At 44.7% G+C, this 17,181-nt stretch overlaps 1 non-coding gene across 1 annotated transcript; it reads left to right on the forward strand.

The window, feature by feature from the left end:
* The first annotated feature begins 343 nt into the window (after positions 1-343).
* On the forward strand, positions 344-449 carry LOC120111436. Its single transcript, XR_005512622.1, has one exon. It is a non-coding gene; the product is annotated as a small nucleolar RNA R71 (small nucleolar RNA).
* Positions 450-17,181: the final 16,732 nt, after the last annotated feature.

The raw sequence follows: 17,181 nt of genomic DNA on the forward strand, positions 1-17,181 counted from the left end.
GTGGGATGGGCTAGAACAAATAGTACACACTTGTGCTTGGGAAGAGTTCATGTAATGCCCACCTATCATCAGTTGGTCAATCTTATGGGACAATGCATCTACCTTGCTAGACAGGTCCATAGAATGACTTATTTCACAAATGGTCCCTTTTCTTTGAGAACTCGGGGGTGCTTGACGAGAACATGAAGCATGGTGGAGGGAGTTTTCATTTAGATTTTCAAATAATTTCCATGCTTCATGCTCATTTTGAAGCATGAATGTCCCCCCACATGCGGCATCAATCATCTGACGGTTTCGTTCAGGCAATCCGTCATAGAAGCATTGCACTAGCTGCCACTTAGGTATTTGATGATGTGGGCATTTACGGATTAGGTCCCGAAATCTCTCCCAAGTTTCATGAAATTCTTCTCCCTCAGTTTGAGAGAAGCTTGTGATAGCACGTCTAAACTGGTTCGTTCTTCCTATGGGAAAGTATTTTTTTAAGAATTCTTGTTGCATTTGACCCCAGGAATGAATCGAGTTGGCTTCTAAAGAATTCAACCATTGCTTGGCTCTATCTTTAAAGGAGAAGGAGAATAATCTAAGTTTCAGAGCATCATCAGTGAAATTCTGAATCTTGACAGTGGTGCAAATCTCAAGAAATTCATCTAGGTGTTTATATGGATCTTCATTGGTGAGCCCATAAAAAGATGGAAGCATTTGGATCACACTAGACTTTATTTCATATTGTACAGCTGCTACCTCAGGTAATCGAATGCAAGATGGGGAAGTGTAAATAGTGGGAGTAAAGTATTCCCTCAGGAGTTTGGATTGTTCTTCAGCCATCTTAAGAGGTGGGGATGATCCTAATGTTTTGATCTTAGCTCGAATGTTCCTAAGGGTTTGTTCTATTTCAGGGTCAAAAGGTAATAGGTTTTGTACTCTAGAACGACTATCGTGCATACACTAGTACTCGATTAATCAAGCATGCAATAAAAGAGAAAAGCATATCAATCCTAGTCTTTGTCCTAAAATCACTAGACAGCTCCTAACTGGTTTGAAGAGGGCACCTAAGCCTCCAATCCGGTCTAATGAACCGAGTTGACCAGGTAAGCTCCCAGGTAAGTGGAGGGGTCACGATGCGTTCGTAAAGGTCCCACTTAAAACCCACTTGCCTCGAACAGATGAACTGTCTCCCTTATAAGGACAAAGCTTGCCTAGACATCAACTAAGCCACAGAGCGAAATTGGTGCAACCTTCGGTGATCTTCGTCCTATTGAGCTCGAATGTCCCTAGGGGCCAACGTCTAATTGATTTTAATTAAAGATGACACTATGTGAGATTGAGTTCACCTAAGTTGGGCAAGAGTCCGGTGATGAAATCCGGCTCTTATCTTGTTGGGGTGATTGCCCTTACTATGTGCAAATTGATTTGTGTATGTGTATCAAGCATGCATTCACAATTTTGCTATAATTAAAATCAAACAATCACCACAAAATTTTAAGCCAATAATTAATTTAAATAAGAAAAGTTTAGAGGTTACCAAAGGGAATTTTCCCAGCAATTTAATTTTTTTTTTAAACCTCTACAGCATTTCTTTTCCAGCAGTTCTCCTTTTGATCATCCCAAATTTTTTTTTTCCTCGATTCCTGATAAAAAAATATAAATAAATAAATAAAAATTAGTAAGAGAGAAAAAGAAGATAAGAAAAGTAACAATAATAGAATTTTTTTTTACAATTTTTTTTAATTTTTAAATAATTTTTTTTAATAAGAAAAATAACTATGCTAGCAATCCCCGGCAACGGCGCCAAAAATTGATCGGTTCTTTCAATTTCGAAAATAAACCACGCAATAGCACGTATCCTGTAGGATAGTGATTACGGGTGTCGGTCCACAGGGATTGGAGACAAGTTATTTTTCTTTTAAAAATAAATCAAGAAGAAGAGTTTGCTAACTTAATTATACTGAATTAATCTATGAGTGCAAATTGGAGTTTATCAGAGTAGAGGGATCTAGGGTTTGGAATCCACCGCATAGCATTGCATTAGGGGTTGTGTTCTTAATTTTTATCTTTTGGAGAGGCATGCAAATTGGCTACAAGCCTTTTAAAATAAAAACATAAAGAGTTTTAGAAAGATCCATCTTCGGTATAGCATGAAGTGTCTACCTAAGTATGCTAATCTAGGGTGTAGCACATCTCATCTTCCTAGGCATGGATCATCTTAGACTACTTTAGCAAACATGAATAGTCAATGGCATGCTCAAGGTTTAAACATCATAAAATAATTTTTCATTGAGAATGAGAATTTAAACAAACTCCAAAAAGATTAAAAGAGTAAGAACTACAATGCCCTGTTACATTGCTAGGGCTTCATCCAGCCCTAGACTAGATGCTCAGCCGCGCATGGCTTCCGGACGGCCTTTCATCTTCATATAAAAATCTTCCGCTACCGCTGTTCCCAAAATACCCAAAATATTCTCTCCCCCCTCCTTTTCTTTTCTTTTCTTTTCTCCCGAACAGAGCATCTCTCCCCAAAACCGAGCGCCCCCCTGTTTTCTTTCGAACCCAGCTCCCCCCAGCCGATGGCCACCCTCCTCCTTTTATAGCTGTCCGGAGTGCTCATTTGGGAAGGGAGAAGAGATCACGGGTGGCTGATTCCGAGGCGTGATACCGGAGGGCAGATCGCGGACGAAGACATTGAGAAATGGGAGGCTGGGTTGTGGGCTGTAGATCCGTGGAGCGGCTGGGTCTCGGCGTGATCCGTGGAGCGGTTGGGGCGCAATGCTGGGAGGAGCGGAAGAAGAAGGTGGCCGGATCCATGGCGTGATACGCTGGGAGAATGGCTGGATCTCGGGTGACGACGTGGACGGCGCTAGAGACGGATGCCGACGGCTGGGATCGCGGAGGAGTGGTCGCTGGCTGCACCGGCGGATGGCGGAATACTCGGGGATGAAGACGATGCCATGAATCTCGGCTGCTGGGAGGGGCTGATCGGAGGATCGATGGGAGGACGCCATGGACGGCCGTGATGCGCTGCGGGAGGAAGAAGATAAACAGTGGATTCCCAATTTTTTTTATTTTTTTATTTTTTATTTATTTATTATGTATTATTTATTTTTTTCTCTATCACTGTTCACATGAACAGTGTTTTCACGAACACTGTTCATATGAACAGTGTTTTCGGCATTTTGTTTTTATTTATTTATTTATTTATTTTTAACACTGTTCTTATGAACAGTGTTTGAACTGGACACTGTTCATATGAACAGTGAATCGTGAATATTTAGTTATTATTATTATTATAAATTTTATATAAAGGCAGATAACGAATTGGTTGGAAATTGACTTTGGGTTTGAGGTGGGTTATGATGGTTGACTTGTCCTTGAGCCCATTGTCATTTAAATTTAATTCTTGCTAAGCTGCTTCAGATCGAACTCGACCAGACACGACTAAAAACCGGACCGTGACCTAATAAAAAGGGTTAATCAAACCTTTGCCCCATACATAATTAATTATAACTTTCGGTCGAATCAGGACCAAAACCCATTTAATTATAACCTTAGCTTGATTACAACTCCATCAGGTTACCAAATCGGGTCAATACAATCTCCTCCTTATATGTTTTCATGAAAGATTATAACCAGGAGAGAGACAAGTTTAGAGTCTGTTTTGAGAAAAGAATTATTTACCTCTTACCATATTTTAAATTCATTTCCATGTTTATTTAATTTTATGGTAAAATATATATTTATCAGTTTAAAAACATTGATAAGTGCTATGGAAAGATAAGTAAATTATAGATTATTAAGCACTTATCAATGGTCCACTTTAGCCAATCTGAAAATGACATTTGATATTAAAATCAGAATTTCTCTGAATTCATATTTTAATCTCTACAAGAACATTCTAGAAAATGTTTGAGAGGATAGATTTGTGGTTTCTAGAATCTTGGACACCATATGCCTACTTAGGGTGAGCATTCTCTAGGCTCCTTCCACCTAAGAAAGTAACAACTCAAGTTTTCGTATTTGTCTAGGACTAGAGGGGATGCCTTAACTTTCAACCTTCCTTGACAGTGCTCTTAAGCTTTACTTTGGCATTTGAGCACCATTAGGAGAATCCAAGGCTACTCTACACATCTATCTTGATCATTAACTTCACCATTGGAGCAAATCTTCCATCGATCTAGTTTGGAAAAGACTAAGCCTCTTCGATCATCACAAACATATCATTTCATCGGGGAATTTTGTACATAGAGGCATGGAATCCATCGAGAGAGTGGATGGTCTGCCAAATAATCTACAATCACTTGACTCTTTATGGACTCAAGTAGTGACAAATTTTAGATATTACCAAGAGCCATTTCACCACATTATCAAGCAACATGATCATTGTTGTCGCCGAATCCGAACAGACATGGGAGTGTAACTTGGACGACTCTAAGGTTAGCTAGAGGTGAGCTAGCAGGCTAGTTGAGGCATCGGGCACTAGTCTCCTTTGCTAAGTAGCCTGCAAGAAGTTTACTTGCTAGAAAGTTTCTAACGGAGAATCCTTCGATGCCTAAGTGATAAGCGCTAAATAATGCATAAATTAATATCTTATTCATAGTACTTATCATTATTTTAATTCACATATTTTGTAAATTCAATTAAAAAATTGTGTTACCTTCATCATTGCATTTTAATAAATTATTAAAGGTAATTCGAGTTTTACTTATTTACTGATTGAGCTTAATGTATACAGGTCAAGTCACGCTTAATTAGGTAAAGCCTAAACTACACTGCATTATTTCACAATTTTACATCCTCCAGAGTCGACTCCAAGAACTCTTCTCCAAAACCCAATACTTCCCTTTAATTTCTGACTCTTCACACGTTCACCTAAATTTCTTTCCACTCGTTCCAACTCTTTTTCCACATGATCCAATTCTCCTATTTTAATAAAATCCCTTCAATTATTTGTTTCTCAGATCTCAAAGCATACCATCTAGTTGCACGGATCCCAAAGCCTCATCCCATCTCAGCCATTCATCTTGCATCCACATCATCCAACTCCACGCCTCTCAAATCTATTATTTTTTCCATGTGTTGGAACAAAGAAGAGAGCATCCACGGATCATTCCCCTCCACGTTGATTCTCCCACTTCCAGCATCCCATGGATAAAGATCAATCCCCTGTTCCAAATCCCAGCTGAATCTAGCCTTCATCGCCCATGGATAAAGCCAGGCTTCCGCTCATCTCACGCATGCCCTCCTCCCCTTCATCCACATCGAGTTCATCTTTATCCCATCTCCCAACCAACTCCAGCTCTCATCCACGAATTCCTCCCGGCTGTAAACATCACTCCTTGATTTTTATCCAACGCCCGAGCTGCCGAATCCTATGGATCATCTCCCCTGTTCCCAACCAAATCGAGTTCATCCTCCCGTGATCCACTCATCTCCCAGCTTCATCTCTTCCTAATTCCTTTGCGTTCGTCCCAGCTACATCCATTCGCATCAGCCGTATCCATTGATCCCAGCTCCTCCCAGCTGAGATCCCAACGTCTCACCCATTGCATCCACGCTTCATCATCTTCAGTGTCCCATGAACAGAACCAAGCCGGCAACCACCCAAATCCCATGCTCTCCACATTCCTCCCGTGTCTTCATCTCCAAAGCTTCCGGAACAGCTCCATCCTTCCACGTTATTCTCCCGAGCTTCACGGCATCCCCTGCATCCAATAGATTCATCTTCATCTCATTCTTCATCCGCATGAAGCCATATTCAACCACCTACGGATAGCTTCCAGCTCATCTTTACTTCATCCCATTGTGATCCATCCTTATCCACGGATTTGATCAATGGCATCATCACCAAACTCCCAGCCGGATGAGCATCCCATCTTTCTCCGCTAGATTCCACGCTCATCCCGTTCGTGATCATCAACATCCTTATCCTCTTCCGCATCTCCTGCTCCCAATCTTCTTCACGGATTAGCTGCCCATCCGGGTATCCCGTAGCCAGCCGGGAGGAGCATCCACAAACTTCCCAGCAAATTTCATTATCCACGAACGGCTTCACGCGTCTTCTCCTTTGATCCGCATCCCAGCAGCCGGATCCAAGATCCGAACCACAGCAGTCCAGCGAATCAGGCCAAACTTCATCCCAATAGCAAAGGGTTCATCCTTATCCATGATTCAAAATAAGGAAGAGGAAAGAGAGATTGGAGCCTATAAAAGGCCAGGCGTGAAACAGGGGAGGAAACTTTGGGTGGGGGGATACACTTCTCTTCGGCAACTCCTTGGAAGATATTACTTGAAGAGGGAGAATGGTTTGGGTATTCTGGGAATGATTTCCCAGAAGAGCTGAGAGGGAGCCGTTTTCAGTAGAGGCTCCACCGGAAGGAGATGTCGAAGAGATGGAGGTAGCCGTGATGGAAGTTCACTACAGTGCTGCTGCCGTCCACCACTGCATGGAAGCCTAATCTCTTCATTAGGGCTGGATGCAGCCCTAACAAAGGAAAACGGATTTTGTTTATTTAATTTCATGTTCTTGGAATTGTATAGACATTCTTGTTCTTAATAAATATCCTTTTACCTCATGCTTAAATTCTATGATTTCAAGTATGAAGTCTAAACAAAAGTTTTTCATTATCATTGAAGTAAAAATAAGATAGTTCATGCTTAAGGAAGATGCGATGTGCTGCCACCTTAGATTAGGATAGACATTTCATGCTAACTAAAGATGGACTATGCCTAAATTACTTTTTTAAAATTTTATTCAAATGCTTATTAGGCTTGTAGCCGACTTGCATAATAATCCAAGAATGAAATAAATTACAAATAACCCTTATACCTGAGTTAGTGGTGAATTCCTTGCCCTAGGTTTCTTCCAACTGATATCATTATCAATTGCATTTTTATTAAATTTCTTAGTTTAATTTTCTTCACAAACTCTCCTTTTTAAATATTTTTAAGAAAACAATTGTACCCTAATTCCTGTGGATCGATACCCGTAATCACTATCCTACTAGATACGTGCTATTGCGTGGTCTTTAAAGTTGACTATCACTAAGTTAGAATAAGGAGAAAATAGTGTAGAAGAAAAAGATCTCAGCAAAGGGTGGTCTCTGTGAGTGATAGTGAGTGCTTATTATGCACGTATCTCAAGTCTCCTGACTTTCTTCCTTTATATAGGGGAGCTAGTCTTGTCGTTACTTAGGCCGACGTGATGTACAATGATGCCAGGCAGCGATTGGTGGTACGACCATGGCGCGGGGGTCAATCTACATGGTCAGAGTGTGGCGCAGGTGTAATGCAGGACGTGGGGTTACCGCGACTGTGGATTGCCAGGGCAGTTGGTTATTTGGGCTGTCAACCCTGGTCGACGTGTGCTGATAATTCTCCTTGGTTAGTGACCCCTTGGTTGGATCTAAAGTTGTTCACCTTGGTTCATATTCGAGGTTAGGGAGGTCGGTCTAGCCTGAGGTCGAGGTGTCCTATATTTCTCCTATCACTTGTGCCCCACTTTCGAGGTCAGACTATATTCCAATTTAGGCGATGAAAGTCGAGTAGTTACCTGTATTGAGGGCGAAACCTTCGTCAGGGGCGTTAAGCGCGCCGATCAGTTTTCTCTAAGCATTGCCAGATCCAGGCCATTATGAGACGTCATCATTGCGGGCCACTTTTCTTCGTCTCAACAATCGTTACCTCTAGTCGAGCCCAAGGTTCAACTGGGCCCCGATAGCGAGATGTCTATCCTCACACAAGAGAAGATGGACCCGGCTTGAGCCTAGCACTTTATTCCCCCCGAGTTTGTCTTCGAGCTCGTTGGTTCAAATGGCTGGGTTACCCAACCTCCTCCTGATCAGGTCGGCCTATATGAGAAGACTCTGAGGGCCGAACTGAGATTACCTCTTTATCCTTTTTTTGTTTAGCTGATGAGGACTTACAGCCTTATCTCGACCTAATTGCTGCCAAACTCCTAGCAAGTTCTTGTTAGTTTTCTATCTCTTTGTTTCCTCTAGGCTTACAGGCCTCGATTTTCCTCTTTTAAGGGTGCTTTACTCTGAAGAAGCGCCCTCAAGACAGTGGCTAGTGGTACTTTTTTTTTTCAATCGCCAGTTGATCTGAGATGCTCCCTTTTCCATGCGGTGGAAAGGGAGGTTCTTTTTTGTCCACTCTGAGTAGCCGTGGAGGTTCAAGACTACATGGAGGGCGCACCTGACTGACCTGAGTCAGGCCCTAAGGTTGACTGGTGACGATCAAAGGGCTTTGGACATGCTTGTGGAATCTCGATCCAAGATGCCTACCTTGCAGGAGCTGCTATTCGAGGAGACTGAAATTAACGTCAGTCTGAGCTCAGCCAACCCCTTGGGTAAGCTCCGCTTGAACTCTTCCTTTATCATTTTGTCGTATTCCTTTTTGACTTTACCCTCAGTTTTGCAGTTCTCGCTACCATGAAGTTCGATCCCTTGTAGATTCGCAAGAGGAGGAGGGTAAAGAAGATGTCGGCCATAACCGAAGGAGATGTGGCTCCTCAGAAGGAAAGGCAGAAGGAGGAGTATTCTTCGGCTGCCGCCATCGAAGCCACTGTAGAGATTGGGGCCCCTCAAAAGAAAAGATCAAGGGGGAAATCTTCCTCGGCCGCCGTCAACAAAGCCACCGTTGAGGTTCCCCCTAAGGTTCCAATTCTTGAGGTCCATAGTTTGGCTCATTTTGGTTCGAGCTCGTTTGCCCGCTAGGAGTGCCCTTCTGCCTCCGGCCGCATTCCTAGGTTTTACCCTTCACGGTGGTCTATCCGAGAGTCAGACTTGGCTTTGGCGAGCCCTAGAATGGTGATGGAGTTGGTCGAGGCAATGCAGCTCCCGGCCTACATGAAGACCATATGCTCTGCTGGCCTTGATGGGTTCTCAACGATGCCTATACCATGGTCATTTGGGTTCATTTGGGTAGGTCTCTAACCCACAAACTTTTGTGTGGTCATTCACTATGGTTATTGATTCTCATTCCCCTTTCTAGCATGTCCATGTGGTCAGCAAGATGCAGCGGCTGACCGAGAAGTTCTCGAAGTATATTTTGACGCTCGAGGGGCAATGAAAAACTGCCATAGAGTGGGCCGAGTTGGCCGAGGCGAAGGCCAAGTCGGCCGAGGATGAGTCTATGTTGGCGGAAGCCCATGCCTTAGCCTTTTGGACCCAGGCGGAGTTGAATGAGGCCTAGTTGTCTGCAACCTGGAAGGCCCTCTGATGGGGACATCAGAGCTGACCACCTTGTCGTTTAGTCCCCAATTTTATTTGCATTTTATATTTTCTTTTATTTCTGGGTTTGCTTGCAATTTTATTATTGTTGGACTTTATTTGTGTAGTTTGGGCTTATTGAAAATTATTTTGTGTAAGTGGTTTTATTTTAATTGTTCTTATTGGGCCCTATTTATAGGAAACTTTTATGTTGATTAGGGTTAATGAAGAATTAAGAATTTCTTTCCCCCACGTTTTCCAATCCTTTCTTCCTCCTCCCTTCTCCTTCTTCTCTTCTTCTTCCTCCTTCTCTTCTCCTTCTTCATTTCCTCTTTCATCTCACCAAAAGTACATCATCACCACCGCAGTCATCCTTCCTGGATCTGGTTCGGCATCAACTTGGTATCAGAGCTTCGGCTTTGCCTCTGTCGCCAAAGCTCGGAGATCCTATTTCTGAACGGATCACCTCCGCCACCCCCACTTTCGGCCTGCTGCGCCGCCTCACCTCACCACTCTCCTCCCTCAACTGCCCACGTTCCCTCCCTCTCGGTTCTCACTAGATTAAAAAAAAAAAAACAGAGAAGAAAACCCTTCATCTGTTTTCCAGAGGAGAAAAGCCCGACACCCCTAGCAGGCCCGCCTTTCCACTGCTCCCGTTGTTTCCTTGCCCGCTCGTGGCCGCCCCACCCGGAAGAGGGCACGCTCGCCGCCGATTCACCACCGGAGACCGCCGCGACCCACGGAGACCCGCCGCCCCTGGTCCGACGGAAAGCCCTTTCGGCCGCAACCTGCCGCCACCGTCTGTCTCACCGCCGACCGCTGCTTCTCCTTCCACCGAGCACCCTGCTTCCCCTTCCACTGAGCACCACTAGGATGTGCCCTTCCCCCGTTAGCAATGCCGCCAAGGATTCCAACCACGCAATCCACAGTCGGCCGGAGAACATCCCTTGCGCCACCGGCCGCCGCCCGTCGCCGCGGAACACGGAGCCGCAGCCGAGATCACCGCCCTCCGCCACGGCCATCAGAGCCCCGCACCGCAGCTGCCGCCGCAAGGGTCGGAGAACCCTCCCGAACCGTCGGGAGGTTTAAAGTTGCTTAACGGGTAAGCTTCTTTAGCCCACAACCCGGTAGCCTGGATCCAAAAAAAAAATAAGAAGAAAAAAATAAAAAAGAAGAGAGAGAGAGAGAGAGAGACGCACGTGATCTGCGCGTGCTTCCCTTGCATGTGAGTCTCACGTGCTTGCCAAAAAAAAAAAACCTTACCTGTTCATCTTCCCCGATCGGCTGCCCCTCACCGCGTCTCTGTCGAGCTGCGCCACCATGCCCACCGCCGTGCGACACCTCTTTCGGGCGCCTCCATCCCGCGGTCGACCGCAGACGATCGACGCTGACCGCCACCAAACGCCGCCGACGCCCTCCCCGCCGATCCGCGCCGCCTGCGCACGACTCGCCTCGCCGTCACCGAAGCCGAGCTCCGCCTCCTCTTTCGAGTCGCCACCGCTACTGCTGCTCCACGTTTTGCGCCGCCTCCACCGAGCCTCGTCCGCCGACGCCGCCATGTCCGCTTTCACTGCGACCCGCCGACGACTCCTGTGAACAACACCGGAGCCCACATCATCCTCACCACCGCCACCCCGAGCACCACCGCAGCACCTCCCTGACTTTGACCGCCATTCCCCAACGTCTCACACTTCTCTCCCACTCTGATTTTCCCCTTGGCCCCCAATCCTTCCCACCGCAGCCATTTTTTTTTCTTTCCTCCTGGTTCGTCCCACACAAACCACGGGCCCGCAGGTACCACCCACGGAAGCAGCGCGTCGCCCACCCCAGCCGCTCTTGCTCCTGTATTGACCCAGGCCCGCCATCATTTGAGTGCGGCCCAAGCCCAAGCAGTTGCAGGTCCTGTCTCACGGCCGGAGTTCGTTCACTCCGGGAATCCAAAAATGTGATCTTGATCTTCCTCGTTACTGGTCCCGCTTTGTGTCGCCCTTGAATCTGAAAAGATTTGAAATTTCAGCCATGTTAAAAATAAAGAAAGATTGAAGAACTAGAAATTAAAAATTGAAATTTGCAGCCTTGTTCTTGTTCGCACGTTGCAAATCCCCGGCAACGGCGCCAAAAACTTGCTGCGTTTTTGATCTTGCTCTTTTTAAAAGGAAAATTAAATGTAGAATATCCCAAGTATAGGGTGTAGCAAAGTAATATTCTCGATGAGTCCGAGATCGAATCCACATGGATTTGACAGTGAACAAAAACTAAAATCTAAATAATATTCGGATTGACAAAAATATAATTAAGGCATTAGGATTCAGCCTAGCACTTAATCATGCTTTTCTTTTCTTTTCCACGCTCCCCATCTCCACCGGATGGCTTCTTTCCTTCGTGGACTCCCAGGGAGATGTAGTGGCCTCCAAAAAGAAATGAAAGGTGTCCTCCTGGATAAAAAGCTTGGAGTTGAATGGGGTGGGGGGTTCCCTTCCGAATGGTTCTCTCCTTCGTGGACTCTCTAGGAGATGTAGTTGGTTCCCAAAAAATGGAAGGCCTCCCCCTGGTTCCTCCTCCTTCTTTGCTCCGTCCTCCCTTCCAGATCCGTGGCCTCCCTCCTTCCTTTCCGGATGCAAGCTCCATCCCCTTGTATAGACACCTTCAGCGTGTTGAAGGTGTGGCTGGGAATACGGATCGGGGTCGCAGCTGAAACGCATGGATTTTGAATGCAGAACCTGTGGTTTGGGGATGATCCGTTTGCTTGAGATGCGGGATGAATGAAGTTGAATCGACTTTGGGAGATCGCAGAAGCTGGAACGCTGCTGAACCGAACGGATGGGGAGCTGCTGAGGCGGGATGCGGACGGATTGGCTTTGGATTTCCCTCGCTGCCGTTGGGATGTTGAAACACAGATGAAACCGTTGGGGAAGAAGAACGAGGGAGCTTCGGAAGACATTGACGTTGGGAAATTGAGAAGACTCCTCAGATAGTTGATGGGGAGAATGGAATGCGGCTGAAACGCGGACTGTTTGGCTTCGGATTCCCTCGCTGGACGCGGATGAGATGCCCCGAAGACTTGGGATGCTTCATGGACTGTTGGGAAGAGAAACCACAGACGTTGGGAATTCTTGGCTGGGACGGTTTGATGCTGAAAGCTCTGTTCCGAAACAGAGGAAGTGGGATGGATGAACCGATTGCATGTGCTGGGAGGTCACGGACGGTTGGATTTGTGGATGGCTTTTGTGAAGTTAGATGTACGGGGCGAGCGAACGAGATCGTGTCTGGACTTTCCATATAGGCGTGGAATACGCGGAGGCGACGTGGATGAGCTGGGATCTTCATGACGCGGGCACTAATGCTGGCTGAATCAGCTGGACGCAGTGATATGGATTGCTAGGGATTTGTTGAGCACGGGCTGCCAGGCATTGAGCTCAAATCCAGCATTATTGGGTCTTTTGAATTACTTGTACTCAGACACAAATAAAATATTAATTAATTAATTTTATTAATAAAGATTAGCTATAATACTTATTAAGATAATATGAAAATTTTACTTTTGTACTCTCATCAGTAATCGAAGAGAAGACTGTTACTCTCTCTAGGTTTCGGGCAGGACTCCGCGAGGAGATCCAGAAAGAACTAATCCTCCAAGAGATTACTACTCTTGGCCAAGCATACCAGTTGGCTCAAGATGTAGATAGTTTCTTACAAGCCCCTGTAGTTAGGCGTACCGACCCTCGACCTATGGCCCCAGGAGCCCGACCTAATCAAAACTATCTCCCACAACCCAGGCAGCTTCCCAATCCTTCTAACCAGCCCGGCCCTAGCCAAGCACCGATTAGGACATCCCCGATACCTGTCCAGAACCATTCAAATGATAAAGAAAAGGGCATACTAGGTCACAATCCTCCTTCTAAAAGCCAAACCCAATGTTTTAGGTGCCAAAAATTTGGCCATATAGCATCCCAGTGTAATGCCAGGACCTATCTCATGACTGAACTAGAAGTTGGGACTCAAGCGAATGAATGTGTTGAAGAAGTCTATGAGCCAAACATTGAGAATTTTGTAGAAAACTTTGGAGACGAACAGACCGAATTAGAGTTTCTCCAGGCTGAACCCTAAAAGGAGCCCACTAATCCAAATAACCAAAATTCTAGGCTTCATGTGGTTAGGTACACTCTAACTCAGACTAAGACCGAACAAGATTGGCGTAGGACCTCCCTATTTTACCCACTCATTAAGATCAATGATAAAACATGCAAAATCCTATTTGATAGCGGAAGTTGTATTAATACCATTGCTTCCAGAGTTGTCTTCCGCCTCAGCCTGAAATCTACCCCTCATCCCAATCCATATAAAGTAGCTTGGGTAGATAAGACATCTCTTTCGGTGTCGGAAAGATGCCTCGTCCCGATTCAATTCCTATCCTATAAAGACAAAATCTGGTGCGGCTGCATTCCGATGGATGTAGGTCAAGTCATCCTAGGGAGGCCTTGGCTATACGATATGGACGTCATACTTCATGGGCCTTCGAATTTGTGTAGCTTTATGTTCCAGGGTCGGAAAATTATACTGAACTCATTGCCTCCTAGAGAGTCCGTCCCTAAAAAGAAGAGTGCCACTCTACGAAAAGATGAACCATTTCACATCATTACTTCAAAAGAGGTAATGAAAGATATCGAAAGCCAATCATCTGTGTTTGCCCTTGTGGCTAGAGCCATCAGTATGGAGTCGAACCTTGAGCACTCACCAGCAGTAGTTCCCCTGTTGGAGGAGTTCCACTCTGTTTTTCCTAAGGATCTTCCAGATACACTTCTTCCAACGCGTGACATCCAGCACGCGACTGACCTCGTTCCCGGAGCATCCTTGCCAAATCTTCCCCATCATAGGCTCAACCCAAACGAGCACACCGAACTGCAACGTCAAGTTGACGAACTCCAGACCCGAGGGTATATTTGTGAGAGTTTGAGCCCCTGTGTTGTACCTGCAGTCCTCACTCGCAAGAAAGATGACTCTTGGAGGATGTGCATTGATAGCCGTGCCATTGATAAAATCACGGTTAAGTATTATTTTTCCATTCCTAGGCTGGACGATCTCTTAGATTTTATGTCTAGTGCCACGATCCCATGGCAAGATGCCAGTATGGACTTCGTGTTAGGACTTCCTAGTACCTATATCAAGCACGATTCCATATTTATGGTTGTGGACTATTTTTCAAATATGGCTCCCTTTCTCCTATGTCCTAGGACTTCTAACGCTTCTAGATTTGCCAAACTTTATTTCAATGAAGTCGTTAGACCTCCCTGTTGCCCAAGGTGACAAGCCAAGAGGGGGGGTGAATTGGTTTCTCTTAATTTTTACTATATTACTTATGTCAATTGATGAGTTAGTGGAATTTAACAAAGCACAATACAAACACATAAGAAATATAGTGGTTTGGTGCTCTCCTAAGCACCTACGTCCACTCCCCAAGCGACCCCTTGGGAATTCACTATAATCCCGCGGATTACAGTTGGATTGTTTTCCGGGCTCACAATCCAAAAACCTTTACACTTTGGTTTTTCGGGTTCACTAAAAACCTATGTTAGTTTTTTGGGCTCACCAACGAACCTATGTTGGTTTTCCGGGCTCACCAACGAACCTTTACAATTGGTTTTACGGATTCACCAATCAACCTACACCGTTGGTTTTGCGGGCTTACCAACAAACCTTTACAAGGTGATTAATAAAAGAAGTAAGAAGATTTAAGCTCCTAGATGAGCAAATATAACAATATAATCTACAAAGAAGAGTTTAGAGAATAGTTATCGCTTGATGAGACTTCTCTCTTCTTTGTCAAGGATGCTTCACTCTTCAAGGGTGGATGGAGCTCTTAATGACTCTTGGAATCTGCTCAACCACTTTCTTTTTACTCTTGAATGAAGCACTTGGATGAAGAAGATTAGGGCACTTGTCTTTCTTGTGTACTCTTTGATATTTTGCAAAAGGATATTTTCTCTGATAAATAGTGCCACTTTAAATAGTTTCCTTCATCCATTGGACAAGCCCCAATGGTTAGAATTCAAAAACTAGCCGTTACTCACTGTTGGAAGGACAAAAAGTACTTCTGCAGAACTAGCCGTTATGCTTCTGCCCGTGCTTGGGTCGACTCAACTTTTACTGGGGTCGACCCAACTTTCACTTGGGTCGACTCAACCTTTCCTTGGGTCGACCCTCTCAGAACCACAAAACCTTGCAATTCAGCCTTCCTTCACTTGGGTCGACTCAACATCTTTTTGGGTCGACTCAAGGTTCAGTTGGGTCGACTCAACTTTCACTTGGGTCGACCCTCTCAGGGTTTCCAGAGAACCTATTTTGAATGTCATTGCCTTTGGGTCGACCCTCTCAGTGTTTCCAGAGAACTGCTTTCTTGAGGCTTGAGAGGCTTGAGGTTTGGGTCGACTCATGCTTTCCTTGGGTCGACCCAACTACTGTTCATCCGTGCCATTTTTGCAGAAGTGTGCCAGATGCTTTCTTGATGTGCCGGGGTCGACCCAATCAACCTTGGGGTCAACTCAATCCATACTTTACTGCAACTCAAGGTTAGATTCATCCATATAAACAATGAAATGCATCTTTATCTTATTATACGAATATACTGAGAGTAACAGACTTATAAATGAAGTATCGAATTAACTTGTAACATACTCTTGATTATTGTATTAATCATCAAAATACCACTATCATCCTCAATCTCCCCCTTTTTGATGATTACAAACTATAGAGTATGAGCCTATTGATACTTATCTTAAAATTAGTTTTAAAAGGGCTCAAGTTGCTGAATTTCAGCTTTTTCAAATTTGAGAGTGAAGTCTCCCCCTATTTTATCCAAATGTTTCCAATTTGACTTTTTGAATTACTCCCCCTTTCTTTTATATTTCATTAAAGATGAAACTTCAAAAATTTGAGATAAAGCATGAGTTTCAGATTATGTATCGAGGTGTGAAAGGTATGTGCCAAACTCTGAAATTCTATGTGCCAAATTCTGAAATTCAATATAAATTTTAGATTTGATCATTTTCATTGTTACAAATTGCTCCCCCTTAAATGTATATGCTTTCCTATTATAATTTTCAACTTGTTTGACAACTTATTTCTCTTTCCTTACTCAACTTATTTCTCTTTCCTTACTTCTCTCCCTTTTTGTTATCATCAAATAGGTGCATGGGAATAGACACAATAATTAACAAACATTTAAACTTCATTGATCAAAAAGGAACATTTTAGTACAATAATGCCAAAACAAAAATAAATACAATGTTCCTCAATCAACGTTCAAAATACATGACCAACACAAAATATATACGAGAACTAGATACATATCCTAGGCTCTAATCAGAAATGCTAATATCAGCCTAAGGGGTATCTAATGGCTGTGATCTAGTCCTCATCCTCCTAGCATAAGTGGCGAGGGGAGGTCGAGCCTGATGAGACTGAGTCTGGCGTGGAGCACGGTGAGCTGGATGACTCTGTGCCGAAATCTCTGACTCAGCTGCCTGTGGCACAGATGGTCCATGAACCTCTCTCTCTCTCTCCGTAGAGCTCCTATCTGCTCTCTAAGATCACTGATCTCAGCAGTCATGATATCGAGTCTGGTCGTCAGCCCATCAGTGATAGTCCTCGTCTGAGCTGACATAAGCTCAGTCATCCTACTCCAAAACTCATCTGTGTCTCCCGCAGGAACAGATGACGAAGGTCCAGCCTCTGAAGGTGCAGTAGGATGATCCGTATGCTCCTCATCCTCAGGGATAGGGTCTCCAAAATCTGGTGCATCACCCTCTGGTGCATCACCCTGAATCCCTGCTCCAGCACGTACCCACTGCCCGTTCACCTTCTCATAGCCCATGCGAATAAGGGTTCGTGCAGTGTATGTGTCAGTGAAAAGTAGATGCCTGGAGATCTCTCCCTCTACAGATATATCGTGCTGTCGGAAGATCAAGGTGAGTATCATACC

Source organism: Phoenix dactylifera, chromosome 7 (genome assembly GCF_009389715.1).
Source record: "Phoenix dactylifera cultivar Barhee BC4 chromosome 7, palm_55x_up_171113_PBpolish2nd_filt_p, whole genome shotgun sequence".
NCBI classification, from domain to species: domain Eukaryota; kingdom Viridiplantae; phylum Streptophyta; class Magnoliopsida; order Arecales; family Arecaceae; genus Phoenix; species Phoenix dactylifera.